General features: G+C 46.1%; 1 long non-coding RNA gene across 1 annotated transcript in view; it reads left to right on the top strand.

Annotated features, from left to right (window-relative positions):
* The window catches only part of LOC121030475 (uncharacterized), a 188,198-nt gene extending 174,112 nt beyond the window's left edge, over window positions 1–14,086 (top strand). Inside the window, exon 2 of the long non-coding RNA XR_005790239.1 lies at window positions 13,997–14,086. This is a non-coding gene — a long non-coding RNA (uncharacterized LOC121030475). The remainder of the gene's footprint in view (window positions 1–13,996) is intronic.
* The last annotated feature ends 283 nt before the right edge of the window (window positions 14,087–14,369 follow it).

Below are 14,369 nucleotides of genomic sequence, written 5' to 3'. Positions count from 1 at the left end.
CCCTACACTATTAATTAACCTAATCCCAAGTTTCATGTGATTAAACAATCTGTGGAACTAATTATTCAAAAGGTGTACATGTTGAAAACAATTTACTGAAAACAAAATTGAAAAAAAGGTTTGAAGATAGTAAATAGAGATATTAGATAATTGACCCACAGCATCACGCAAGACCATTCAGAAGGATACTTTACAGGAGGGGAAGGAGTTAAGATAGAGGAATAGTAGGGGGACCCTGGGCTTTCCTCATCCCTCAAACACAGCTAGATCAACATCAAATCATTTTGAACACCTAGGAAATCGATCTGAGGATTAAGAGAACAATCTGCATAATTTGAGAGAGAAACTGACAGGTCTGAGGTGCAGAGACATGAATTGGGGAGAAAAGCCTTGGAGCAGTGGAGGGTAGGGGGCCCTTTCATGGAGAGAAGAAGAGAGGGGAAGAGGGAACATCACCTCCAGTTCATGCAAGAAAAGCACTCCCCCAAAACTGTTAACTGGGGAATTGGGAGGTGTGGAGTATCACAAATTTTTGCAAATAGTAGAGCTCAAATTACAAGATTTTGGAAGTCTTCTCCATTCACTAGAGTCAATCTGAGCATGTGGTGGTGCTCCTGGAAGGAAGGAACACAGAGGCCTTGGAGTGGACACTGTGGTGGGGGATCCCCTGGGTCAAACTGAGAGAGAATATTCCTTTTCCTAAATTGAATTTAGAAGAGAATATATTGCCTCTCCAAGGACAAAAGACCTGGATGGTACCTTTGAGAAGCCCTTCAACAGAGGTGTGTGCAGAGGGCAGATAAAGTGGTCACTGATTTTCATTGTGCTTCCCCATAAATTCCAAGCACATGTGTGGCTGTCCGACTGCTTTTCTGGGGCAAAATAGCACCAGAGACAGCCTACTGAAGAGGGGAATGGTTCTGTGCCATGCCAGCTCCTTTAAGATGTGAAGTTTTGAATCCCAGCTATGTGCCAGAGATGAAACACAGGAGAGCTATGGTGCCTGGCAGGCCAAAAGCCTGGACACAGACAGAGTGAAGGCAGTGATTTGAGGGAAGCCTGGGACACCAGAGGGAAGATTGTTTACTTTTATGTGAGGGATTCTTAAACAGTGCTGGGCATGAGCTCCCCTGTTCAGGGATGATAGACCATGGTGATGCCTTTTCCCCCTGTCCTCCTAGGTTTGTGGGACCTCAGTGTGCAACACAGCACCCCTAATGCAGGCTAAAGGTATTTACACCAGCACCCCTCTTCCCAGTGCCCTACAGGTGCATCCTTATTAGGGCAGATCTGGTTATGAGCCCGCACGTGGGCCTCTCCCCCAGAAGGACCAGCAGAGCCCCAACCCCCACCGCATGCAGCAAGTCTACTGATCATATAATGCTTCAAAATGTCAGCTTCAGTTCTTTAGTTCTGGTGGAAATAAGACCAGGCTTTTGTTTTCTTTTTGAATCAGGCCTGTAATTTTTTGTTCATTCATTAGTTTTTTTTTCCCTTTCCTGTTTTGTTTTTTGGATCTGGCTTCTTTTCTTTTCTTTTCTTTTCTTTTTTTCCCCCATGTTTGGAATCAGGCTTATAGGTTTTTTGTTTTTGTTTTTTGTTTTTGGGGTTTTTTTTTTTTTTTTGGTTCCTTTTCCTTTTCTCTTTTTTGGATCAGACTTTGTTTTTTTAATCAGGTTTATTTTAACAAACAAATTCAAGCACACCTAGTTAAAGATCCAAATACACCCCACTGCAAGCAAGGAGGAATTCTGCAGAGGACTAACCTGTGGGAAGGAGCAGCCAAATCACAACAGCAGGATGCACACAGCATCCACCAGAAAGCACTTCCTGAAGCACCAGGTCCTGGATAGCATATGACCTCTTCTTAATTTAGCCATTAGCCTCAGGAACAATAAACATGACAAGCTTTCATAACACACATAGGACAGAAACCTAGACAAAATAACAAGAGAGAGGAATTCTCCCTCAAAATAAAGATCAAGAAGAAACCATAGGGATTTGCTCAAAACAGATTTAAGCAATATATCTGAACAAGAATTTAGAACAACAGTCATAAGAATACTAGCTGGGTTTGAAAAAAGCATAGAAGACACCAGAGAAATCCTTGCTGCAGATCTAAAAACTAAAAACTAATCAGGCTGAAATAAAAATGCTATAACTGAGTTGCAAAACTGACTGTAATCACAATGAGGATGGAAGAAGCAGAGGAATGAATAGGAGATATAGAAGATAAAATTATGGAAAATAATAAAGCTGAAAAGAAGAGGGAAAGAAAAATGTTAGATCAAGAATATTGACTTAGGGAACTCAGCGATTCCATAAAGCACAGAAGGAAACATTATATGGGGTGCCTGGGTGGCTCAGTGTCTGACTCTTGATTTTGGCTCAGGTCATAATCTCACAGTTTGTGGGTTTGAGCCCCACATTGGGCTCTGTGGTAATGCCATGGAGCCTGCTTAAGATTCTGTCTCCTTCTCTCTTTGCGCCTCCACTGCTTGCTCTCTCTCTTAAAATATATAAATATTAGAAAATATTTTAAGAAGGAAAGCCTATAAATAGGGCATCTCCCATGTTCCTTTGCAACCTCCATGAATCCTTTCTCAGACAGAATGGACTATGGGTCTGGATATCAATATCCATCTGGTTAAGCGACATCCAGATGGCCAACAGGCACATGAAAAGATGCTCAACATCGCTCCTCATCAGGGAGATACAAATCAAAACCACACTCAGATATCACCTCACGCCAGTCAGAGTGGCTAAAATGAACAAATCAGGAGACTATAGATGCTGGAGAGGATGTAGAGAAACGGGAACCCTCTTGCACTGTTGGTGGGAATGCAAATTGGTGCAGCCACTCTGGAAAACAGTGTGGAGGTTCCTCAAAAATTTAAAAATAGACCTACCCTATGACCCAGCAGTAGCACTGCTAGGAATTTACCCAAGGGATACAGGAGTACTGATGCATAGGGGCACTTGTACCCCAATGTTTATAGCAGCACTCTCAACAATAGCCAAATTGTGGAAAGAGCCTAAATGTCCATCAACTGATGAATGGATAGAGAAATTGTGGTTTATATACACAATGGAGTACTAGGTGGCAATGAAAAAGAATGAAATATGGCCCTTTGTAGCAACGTGGATGGAACTGGAGAGAGTTATGCTAAGTGAAATAAGCCATACAGAGAAAGACAGATACCATATGTTTTCACTCTTATGTGGATCCTGAGAAACTTAATAGAAACCCATGGGGGAGGGGAAGGAAAAAAAGAAAAAAAAGAGGTTAGAGTGGGGGAGAGAGCCAAAGCATAAGACTCTTAAAAACTGAGAACAAACTGAGGGTTGATGGGGGGGTGGGAGGGAGGGTAGGGTAGGTGATGGGCATTGAAGAGTGCATCTTTTGGGATGAGCACTGGGTGTTGTATGGAAACTAATTTGACAATAAATTTCATATAATAAAAAAAATTTTAAAAATTAGTTCATATATGCTAACCTATTATATATGTTTATATACAAATATACATATATATAATGTTTATAATTGTGTCATGGCATATGATATTTGCTAATATTATTCAGTATTTATCTTTGTTTCATTTTGACAATATAGTAATCTTTTTTACACATTTTTAAAAAGTTTTGCTAAAATTCATGTGCTATTTAAAGTGACTTCTTCCAACTTAACAGAAACCCATGGAGCAAGGGAAGGAAAAAAAAAGAGGTTAGAGTGGGAGAGAGCCAAAGCATAAGAGACTCTTAAAAACTGAGAACGAACTGAGGGTTGATGGGGGGGGTGGGTGATGGGTATTGAGGAGGGCACCTTTTGGGATAAGCACTGGGAGTTGTATAGAAATCAATTTGACAATAAATTTCATATATTGAAAAAAAAATAAAGTGACTTTTTCCAGGGTGCCTCAGGGTGGCTTAGTCGGTTAAGCTACCGACTCTTGATTTCAGCTCAGGTCATGATCTCACGGTTTGTGGGTTCGAGCCCTGCATCAGGCTCCACACTATCAGTGCTTGATATTCTCTCTCTCTCTCCTTCTCTCTGCCCCCTCAGCGTGCACACACACACTCTCTCTCAAGATAAATAAATATATATATAAAATTTAAAAGTAAAGTGGCTTCTTACCAAACACAGTTTATTCTGCCAGATCACTTTCGTGCTGTGTTATTTAAGAGTTCCCCACACTGCATTTTGTATTCCTCTACATTTAGTGGACATGTTTTTTATTCTTACCTTCCAAGTTAAAGGTGAAAATGTTCAGCAGGACCAGGCTTTTGCTATACATATCTTGTACTTTATCAAGTGGAAAAGTACTTTGATTAAGTGGAAAGTAAGTAACTGAAAAAACAGTGAAATAAAATATCAAGCAGTTGAGGACATCCCAATATTGGAAATTGGGAATACATAATGGAGAAAGAGATGTTGATAGTTAATAAAACTATGGGCACCTGCTGAAAACCAATAAAGCAAAACAAAGAATCAACCATATATTTTCATCTTGGAGAATGATTAAGAGTTCTGAAAGTAAGTTCCGTCACTACAAAAAGTTGTCTTCTCTTTCTTGCTCATTGGTGATGCCTATCCATTAAAGCTTGTATTATATAATATAAACTTTTTTGTATGGCTCCCTGTATCTCAGTTAAGCTTTAGCAGCCCACATAAAGCCTAAAGCAAGCTGAAAGTTTTCCTTTTATTCCTTTATCTTTACTGGGCACCAACCTAAGCCATCTATCAGTGCTTTATACTCAGTTCCTGAATAGACATGTGTTACCTACAACATCTTCCTCAATCTCCCAGAGTTTTCAAAACATTCACTGCCCCCTTGAAATACTTTTAAGTCTAAAAATATAGACCTTTCAGCCCAAACTGATACTGCTACAATGGAACTATTGATTGCCTGGGTTTTTATTTCTGAAATATCATCAGACAATGGATTTGAACAGAAATGGGAAATTCATCCAACTTATCAGGTTTAGCTTCATGATGTATTGTTATTTAATAGGTATGTGTAGCAGCACAGAATCAAAAGGCATCAGAAGCCCTGAGACTAGAGGGAGAGTCACTGCTGAGATTTTATTGCTTTAGATCAACTTTGGGTGAGTTGATGATAATAGAGAAATAATAATAAAGCTAGAAATAAAACTTGAAGTTATTTGGAGATAGGATGATAGACGGGGATTTGAAAAACAGGTTATCTGTGCTCTGGTGCCATGTCTTTACATAAGTATTCCAGGTCTCATTTTCCTCATCTGTAGGAGTCCCAAGTGTCTGTTGAGCCAAAAGGGGGGAAAAAAAAGTTTTTCCCATGTAGGATCCAATTCAGGATCACCCTTTTCATTTTGTTGTCACATTTCTTTGGACTCATTTAACATGGAACACTTATTCCATCTTTCCTTGTCTTTGATGATCTTAACAGTTTGAGGAATAAAGGGAATTTGTTTTATGGGTACTTTTCAATTTGTTCCTAATGTTTCCTCATGATTAGACTCAGGTTTTGCATATTTCCACAAATCTGCCTCATGACCTCTGTAAATTAGTTGCCACAGCTGTTGCTGTTGTCTCTGTCTCTCAGGCCTCCATTCCTAAAGAAGAATCTGATTGGCTGAGCTTATCTGTTGGAATCAGACCTTACAAGTCATAGGTAACTGTCCAGCCTGCTATGGAAGGTTTTGTCAGATGACCACACTTGGTCCAGTCAGCTGTGGCTGGGGTGGGCAGAAAACTTCACACAGTATAACACATGGTTTTGGGGGGAGTAGGGTTTTAGAGCAGTTTCTCCTGGAGGGGTATGGAGCTGATGAGCAGACAAGTAATGGCCATCATGTCAGTCAGGGCCCCAGCAAGACAAAATGGTCCCAGCTGAGGAGAGTTTCATAAAGGGATTATTTCAAAGGTGTGAACAGGGTATAGGGAAACCGTGGGGGAAGAGTAATCCCTGGGGCTGGAAAGGCTGAAGGAGTGAGGCAGTGAGCAGTTACCAGAACTCAGAGACAGTGAGAGCTCCCAGAGCTGTTACTCTCTGCAGGTGGAGGGAGGAATCTGCTTGCAATGACTCTGCTAGGCAAGGACAGAGGAATATATAGATTCCCTGGCCTTTCTTTCCTTCTTTGCTCTCCTGACACGGCTCTCAATAGCTAAACACAGCTGCAGCAAGGAAACCATTGGTTCCTTCCATGTGATCAGACTGCCAGGACAGGGAAGAAGATCGAGACATGGAGCGTGGCTGTGATGGGCAAATTGAGACATGTAGCACAAAAGGCCTCCCCAGTTTGAGAGGACAGTTAAAGGTAAGGATGCTGAGGCAAAGGACTTTCACAGTGACTCAGAGGCAGGACTCACAGCAGAACTCAAGTCTCTTATTATGCAGGGATTTTTTGAAAAGTGTAGGAGGAGTATTTTGTTGAAAACAGTCTCTGAAATATGTATGTGTTAATAACTTATCCTCAGATTATTGTAGATGTAACTGGAGTATCCTTAAATATATATAGTAAAATGTGAAATAGGTTTTCAAAGGCCACTGTCTCCCAACAGCATGCTGTTAACACTTGGAGTTGCTACCTTTATAGTCACACTTTTGATTTCAGGGAAAAAAAATTCTACTTAAAAAAAAATTGTGTGTGTACATATATATGTTTGCATATATGTGAAAATACATGCATACAAATGTGGGTTTGTATATATATGTGGATTTGTATATATGTACATGTATACATATATGGGTGGATTAGCCATGGAAACCTTAGTAAGAGTTAATTTAACATTCCTATTACATGAAAAGCCCTCAAGAAATTTGAACATGAGGCTGGGCAAGCAGAGCACTGGTGGAGGGATGTAACGGGAATCATCTGAGGCACTGCACATGGAGAAAACACATAGCAGAGAAGAGGAGAGCCTACCAGAGGAAGGGAGGCAGTGACAACATGGGGCTCCTTAGTATTTTGCTTGGGGCTTGCTCTTGAACAAACCTTTACATAATCAGCTGGATACCAAGCCGCCCTAACAATTGTCTTCAGATTGTCCTTCTCACCTAAAAATGGTTTATTTTTCCTTTATTTGTCCAAAGCCCACTCACCCTGTGGGCATAGCTCAAACCCATGTTAGGAACCCCCCCCCACCACCACCACCACTCATCTCCCTCAGATTCATGTAAATCCCCTTGTATTCTCAACAGTGGCCAGGCCTCACCGGGCAGTTATTTTGTGCCATGCACTGTGCTGAATACATGAATGATTATTGCCGTTTATCCTCATAATACTCCTATGAGGAAGGGATTCATAGTTCTGTGTCCCAAATAAGGAAAGTGAGCCCCAGGCAGCTGGTGGTGGAGCGATACATATTCCTGGGCTTTGTGGTTCCACCCCTGGGTTCCCAACTCCATGCTTCCTGACTTAGTAGTGTGCGTTGAAGGTAAATCCTCATCACTATTATTGTAGTTATGTTGCTAGTGTCTAGTTGCTTTGAGGATAAGAATGTCTTACTCTCACACCAGGTATCATGTTGCTAAGCACAGACCAGGTACCAAATAAAGATGAACTGACCAAAGGACTCTCTACCCTTTGCACCCACATGCATCTCTCCACCCATTACCACTCTTGCCAGCACCAGATTTGAAAACATGGGGTTTGAATGCAACATTCCCTGCCCATTTCACAAAGGGGAAGAGGTTGCTCCACCCAGAAATGATCAATGACATGTCATTTGGTAATGGACTTGGAGCTCTCTGGCTTTCCTGGTAAAGGGTGTTGATGATGCCTGTTCTCGGAAGCTGGAGATCTGTACCAGGAGGAGGGAGGGTGTTCACGCATGCGCACAGCCCCACACAGTGGAGGAGGTTGTTCACGCATGCACACAGTGCCCACTCACTGATGGAGGGCGTTCACGCATGCACGCTGCTCCTCTCGGCGCAGGAGAATTCCACGCCTGCGCCCTGTCCCCTCTTTGGCACGAGACGGTGTTCACTCATGTGCCCCTGCCCCCTTCTGCGAGGGAGGGCGTTTCTGCATGCGCCCTATACCCCTCGGCGCAGGAGGGTGTTCAGGCATATGCACAGCACCCCACGGCGCGTGTGGGTTTCACGCATGCGTCCCGCCCCTCTCGGCGCTGGAGGGTGTTCACGCATGTGCACAACTCCCCACCCCCCGTTCGCGCAAGCGCCCCCCCCCCAACCCCCGGCGCAGGAGGTGGTTCACCCATGCACCCCGCCCCCCTCGGCACCAGAGAAAGTTCATGCTTGCGCCCTGGCCTTCTTTGGCACAGGAGGGAGTTCATGCACACGTCTCGCCACCCCTCGGGATGGGAGGGGGTCACCCATGGGCTACGCCACCCCTCAGCGAGGGAGTAACGCCACTATTAAACCTGACATTTCATGAATGTCTCTTTCCACTTTCACAGCTGAAGAAGCAGGCATCTCTTAAGGTAAGGGTTATGGTTAAGATTACAGCAAGTGGCTAGGGTAAGGGTTAGGTCATACTTGCAACCCCTCAGGGAGATGGTTCACGCAAGCGTCTTGCCCCCGCCCTTGGCGCCGGAGGGTTTTACGCAAGCGCCCCACCCACCCTAGGCCCAGGAGGGGGTTCACGCATGCGCCCCACCCGCCTCCGCCTCCCCATCCCCTCCGCCTCCCCCCCGCAATGTAGGATTTCACGCATGCCCACCCCCCAGGTGAGGGGGGCGGTCACCGTTGCACCATCGCCTTCGCGAGAGAGGGGTGGCACTCATGTGCTCTGCCCCACCTCTGCGCGGGAGGAGGTCATGCATGTGCCCCATCTGCACCCCTTCATCGGGGATGTAATGGTGATGTTTCTTTTTAAGTCAGACATTTTTTGTGGCGCCTGGGTGTCTCAGTGGGTTAAGCGTCCCACTTTGGCTCAGCTCATGGTCTCATGGGTTGTGGGTTCGAACCCTGGGATGGCCTCTGTGCTGATGGCTTTGAACCTGGAGCCTGCTTCAGGTACTGTGTCTCCCTCTCTGCCCCTTCCCCACTTGTGTTCTTTCTCTCTCTCTCTCTCAAAAAAAAAAAAAAAAAAAATGAAGCTAAAAACATTTTAAACCAGCTCCTTAGGGTCTTCTTGTCTTCTTGTCCTATTCCCGCATCTTCACAGGAAGGTCCATTTCACCCATTGGAAGAGACAGTAAAACCCTCGTGTGGCCATTCGTATGAGTCACTATTTAGGGAACAAGTGATTATGCTACCTTTGCATGATCAGGATACCACTGCCGTTTCACGAATGTCCCTGGGCAGGCAGGGCCTCTAATACTAGAAATGCTAGACATGATGTTACTGGTAAACAGGCAGGGCTTCTGTTTGCTGAGTTCCTTTTAGTTTTAATCTTTCCTTGATTGCCTATATGTGTTGGGTCAACAATTGGTTTGATACTGATTTTACAGTTAGGTTATTTTTATCTTATTGTTAACTATCCGTGGTCATCTGCTCTGATAGAAGCTTATGCAAGGACAAATACTTGTTACACATACTAGCATTATTGCTTGTATTGTGAAATTCACCCGGTCATAACATAGGAGTTGGTTGTCTATTTTTGGTATTCAGATCTTAAGATCATATACCAATGCCTGAGCCCTACTGTGAATGCTCATGGCCGCATCCCTAACAGCCGCCTACAGAACGCAAATCATATTTTTCACCCTTCTAGGACAGCCTTGATACACCTACATTGCGATGGAGAGGTGTCACACTTGCACCCCTTCTGTGCCCCTTTTCAGCCATGTAGATATGTCATGCCTGGACCCCTTCTTCAGCCATGTAGGGGCATCATGCCTGCACCCCTTCTTGGGCCATGGAGGGGTGAGCCGCCTGCGCCTCTTCATGGTCCATGTATGGATGCGTCACCTGTGCCCCTTCATGGGCCATTTCAGGTGTGCCGCCAGCACCCTTTCCTGGGCCATGTAGGAGTGAGCTGCCCGCGCCTCTTCATGGGCCAGGTAGGGGTGAGCCGCCTGCACCCTTTCCATGTAGGGGTGTGCTACCAGCACCCCTTCTTGGTCCATGTAGGGGTGTGCCACCAGCACCCCTTCATAGGCCATGGAGGGGTGAACCACCTGCACCCTTGCATTGGCGTCCTGTACCCTTTCATTGCCATTGTGGGGTGTGCCGCCTGCAAACACGCATGGGCGTCTTGCAACCTTTCATCGTAGATTTGCAGGTGTGCCGCTTGCCCCCCTTCATTGGTGTTGTGGCGGTGTGCCACCAGCACCCCTTCATGGCCACTATAGTATTTGTACTGTCTGTGGTTTCAGGGATCCACCTGGGGTCTCCAGACATATCCCCATGGATAACGGGGGGGCTTCTGTAGTCGTGTTCTTCTGTATCACATCTCCCCACATGACCCTCATCTCCTGATAAATCTCACAGGATCAGGAACCACTTTTCCTTGCACTTTCTTTTTAGTGGAAACATCTTGCCTTTGGTAAGCACGGCCGCTTTGCCCTCTCCGCCATCTGTTGGAGGCTCCCTTACCCTTGCAGCACTCTTCACTCACTGCTTTTGGGTGTGCGGTCTGTCTCCTGTTGCAGTCCTGCACAAATGGTAATTTGTACTGCGAGTGGCCACAGAAAACCGCCTGGAACTGGGACTCTGGGACTGGACTGCTCTTCTCTCTGGGGGACATACAAGTAGCTTCCTTGTTGGCAGAAGTGGATACTGGTCATTGGTGGCAGGAGGTGACTTCATATTTGTTCACATTACCACTAGTGCTGGTTCAGAGTGATGGAGGACAGCATGCTGAAGGGTCGCAAGTGGAGTCCTCACTGTGGCCATGGGGGGCAGTTACAGAGACTGTCCAGGGTCAGTTTTGGGTGTCTGGGGTATACACAGGAAATAGGAGAGGTTGAAAGCAAGGGCGAAACATCAGAAAACGTATGGCCTCATGAGGGGAGTATCTTGTGTTTTGTTGCCAAGAGAAGTAGCTCCCCCCGCCCCTGTCCAAGGGAAATAGTCTTACCCCACCCCCAGGACCCCTAGAGAAAAGGTTTCGATGGCTTCACCTAAGACAATACTGTCGTGACAGAGAGCAGTGATCTTCAGTCTCCATGTCTAGTATTCGTGTTTACTTCCAAAAATAACCGGATGCCAGTGTACTCCAAACGGAGGTACAGAATCAGGTCCACACGGGATCAGGTGCCCACGCAGGGGAGTTACCACTTCGCGCTGGTAGGAGACTGGGGAGCGAGTATGGGAGTGGATTCAAAGAGTATTAAACCAAAGAGGGTGATGTACGATAGGCCAGACATAGATACACAGTTCCTCCCACAGGAAATGTAATTTAATGTGTTGCCTTGAGAACCGGGAATGGTCATAATAATGACTCAATGGCTGCCTGTAGTCAACTAGGTTGAAATGCCAGAGCTTCCCTGACTTTCTCAGGGAAGGAAGATTCCAAGGTCGGAGGGAGATGGGAATGGGGACCTGTTGTGCGCACACCTGCTTGCTCTTATACCACAAACTTGGTGGCTTATGAGAACAAAATAGTGTTCTCTCACAGTTCTGGAGGCCAGGAACCCGAAATTCACTTCACTGAGACTAAGGTGTCAGCAGGGCTGTACTTCCTCTGGAGACCCCAGGGCTCCGGGGGACAGTGTATCCCTTCTCTCTGGTAGCTCCCAGTAGCCACCAACCTCCCTTGGCTGGTGTCCACATCACCCCAGTCTGTCTCCATGGACACAGTCCCTCTTCTTTTGTCAAGTCTCCCTTTGCCTAAGGATGCTCGTGATTCCATCTAGGGCTCACTCAGACAACCCAGTCCTCAAGATCCTTAACTAGATCCCATCGATGGGAGTTAGATTCCAGGTATTAGGACTTGATTTCTTTGAGGGCCATTGTGCAGCCTAGTACAATGTGTCCTTCCATAGGGAGGCAGCAAAACCATGCTAGCCCCGTGCAGTGGAGTGCTCACCGGTGAGCAGTGCCAGGACACGTACTGCTGATAGGCACTGCAGCAGGACCGAATCTCCAGAGAATTATGCCCAGAGGGGAAAAAGCGAATCCTAAAAAGGTCACGTGCTTTTCGATTCCACTTGTAAAATATTCTCGAGGCAACAAAATCATAGAAATGGAGAGCAGATGAGGGCTTGCCAGACACCGCGGAGGTGATGGGGGCAGGAAGGAGGTGGGAATGTCTGCTGTAAGAGGACAAAACTGGGGTCCCTGTGGAGGGCTTGATGGCTCTGTTTCTCATGTGCATCACTTTCGAAATCCTGCCCGTGATCCCGTTCTAGAGGCAGAGAGAACATAGGGCATCTTCACGGTGTTTCCCAGTCACACACAGTCCCAGCAACCTCACGGCCACCCACCTTGCTATGTCTGTCCCCACGGCTCTGGCTGGTGCCCCGTTGCCACAGTTGAGCAGTGTTCCTAAGGGAGGAAGCCATCTTGCTAACGCGGCTCCTGCACCGCTTCACTCTCTCCTGCACACCTGGGGTTTCCTCCGACCGGCCATCCTGTGCACCTGCGGCTGTTTCTCCCAGCCCACGGGGAGCAATCACTTCCCATTCACCACCACCTGTTTTGTCTTCCTGAGTCCTAGCGTTGCAATTGTCGGCGCCTGCAGACCTTACCTCTGTCAGCTGAGTCTGAGTGGGCTTCCTCTCCCACTTGTCCCTAGTTCTCATCTCATTAATGAACGACACTCATATTGCTGAAGCTCACAGTGAAGTCTCAACCCCCAGTTTGCAGACTACGTGGCACCATTTTACAGGTACACGTGATTACTCCCTTTCTGTAAAAATTACTTCCATCCTCCTCCCACTGCCCAGGCCGCTGCTCACCAGTGTCTGTGTTGGTTTGTCCTCATCTTCTTCCCACTTCCCATCAGCTTTCCACCCGTCCTTACTCTGGGGTGATCTCAGCCAGCCTCAGGCTTCTATCTACCAGCAGCTGGGGCCTCCAGATCTTTATGCTCTGCCCCCAGCTTTTCCTGTCTCCAGACGCCTGACTCCAATTACACACCACACAGGTGCTACTCTCCCCAGCCTCTGGCCCCTCCCTGAAGGCATCTCCTCTTCCCCTCCCCACGTTTACTGGCCACACCGGCCCCTCCCTGCTCCCTGAGCATGTCAGGCACACACTCCTGCTTCAGGTCTTTGCACTTGCTTTGTCTCTCTCTGTCCGGAATGTCCTCCCACATATCCACATGACACACTCCCTCATTTCTGTCATATCTTTGCTCTGACGTCACCTGCTCAGTGGGGTCTCTGCTAGCTCTCTATGTAAAACTGAAAACTGCTCCTTCTCCGACCCAAACACCTGATCTGCCTTCCCTGCCTTCTTTTTCTTCCTGGTCCTTGGCATCATCTGTTTTTCTTACTTGCTTGCTGTCTGTCGCCTGCTGCAGTCCCTGCCAGAATGTTGGCTCCATGGGGTTCAAAGACCAAACTAGCTTTGTTTAGGGCTGTTTCCTTAGGGCCCTAGAACAGTGCCTAACTCCTACAAAAGCTCAAACACCATTCGCTGCATGAGTAAGTGTTGGGATTTCATATCAGTTTGCTGGGTCTGCCATCACAAAGTACCACAGACTGGGTGGCTTAAGCAACAGAAATTGATTTATTTATTTTCTCACACTTTAGATCAAGGTGTGGCTAGGGTGGGTCTCCTCTCTCCGTGACTGGTGGACGACCTCCTTCCCACCGTCTTCACGTGGTCTTCCTTCTGTGTGTGTAGGTGCCCACTCTCTTCTTCTAAGACACCAGTTATCAGATAGGGTCCCTCCCCCCAAGTGAGCTCATTCAACCTCCACTTTACCTTTCAAGATCTGGTATCCAAGTACAGTTACATGGGGTAGTTAGGACTTCAGCAAATGGATTTTGGGGGCAAATCCATTCCATGACAGGTTTGTGTCTGTAGTACCTAGTCACTACCCACATGGGTTTGTTTGTTTTTTTTTCTGTATGCCCTTGTGCCATTATTTGCTCACCCAGTGCTAATCCCAGTTTTCCCTCACCCCAGGTTATAACTCTGTTTATTTATTTGTATAGGTTTGCATCTTCCTTCTACCTCTGTACTCCAAGTTCCTGGCTGGCACTGGAATTACATCCTTAGCATGCACATCATAACCTCCAGGTGAGGTAAGTATGATTACTCTCATTTCGAAAATCTACAATCTGAGGCTCAAAAGAGAGTAGGTCATGTTTGTGAAATCACAGTATTAGTAAGTGCTGTCATTTTGATAACTTCGTTCTCATGGGCCCCAAAGCCCACATTCTTTCATCTACCACACTGTCCCCAAGATGAATGGGGAAAAGCCATACTTCAGCCTGATATAAGCAATGGTACTTGTAAAGCTGGTGTCACATCTCAGGAAATGGGATTAAGTTTAGACTCTGAGTAATTATACCTACAGGTTGAATT

Source organism: Herpailurus yagouaroundi, unplaced genomic scaffold, assembly GCF_014898765.1.
Source record: "Herpailurus yagouaroundi ecotype Mexico unplaced genomic scaffold, PumYag 140, whole genome shotgun sequence".
NCBI lineage: Eukaryota > Metazoa > Chordata > Mammalia > Carnivora > Felidae > Herpailurus > Herpailurus yagouaroundi.
Note: the sequence above shows the minus strand (reverse complement) of the source record. Positions and strands in the feature narration are given on the sequence as shown.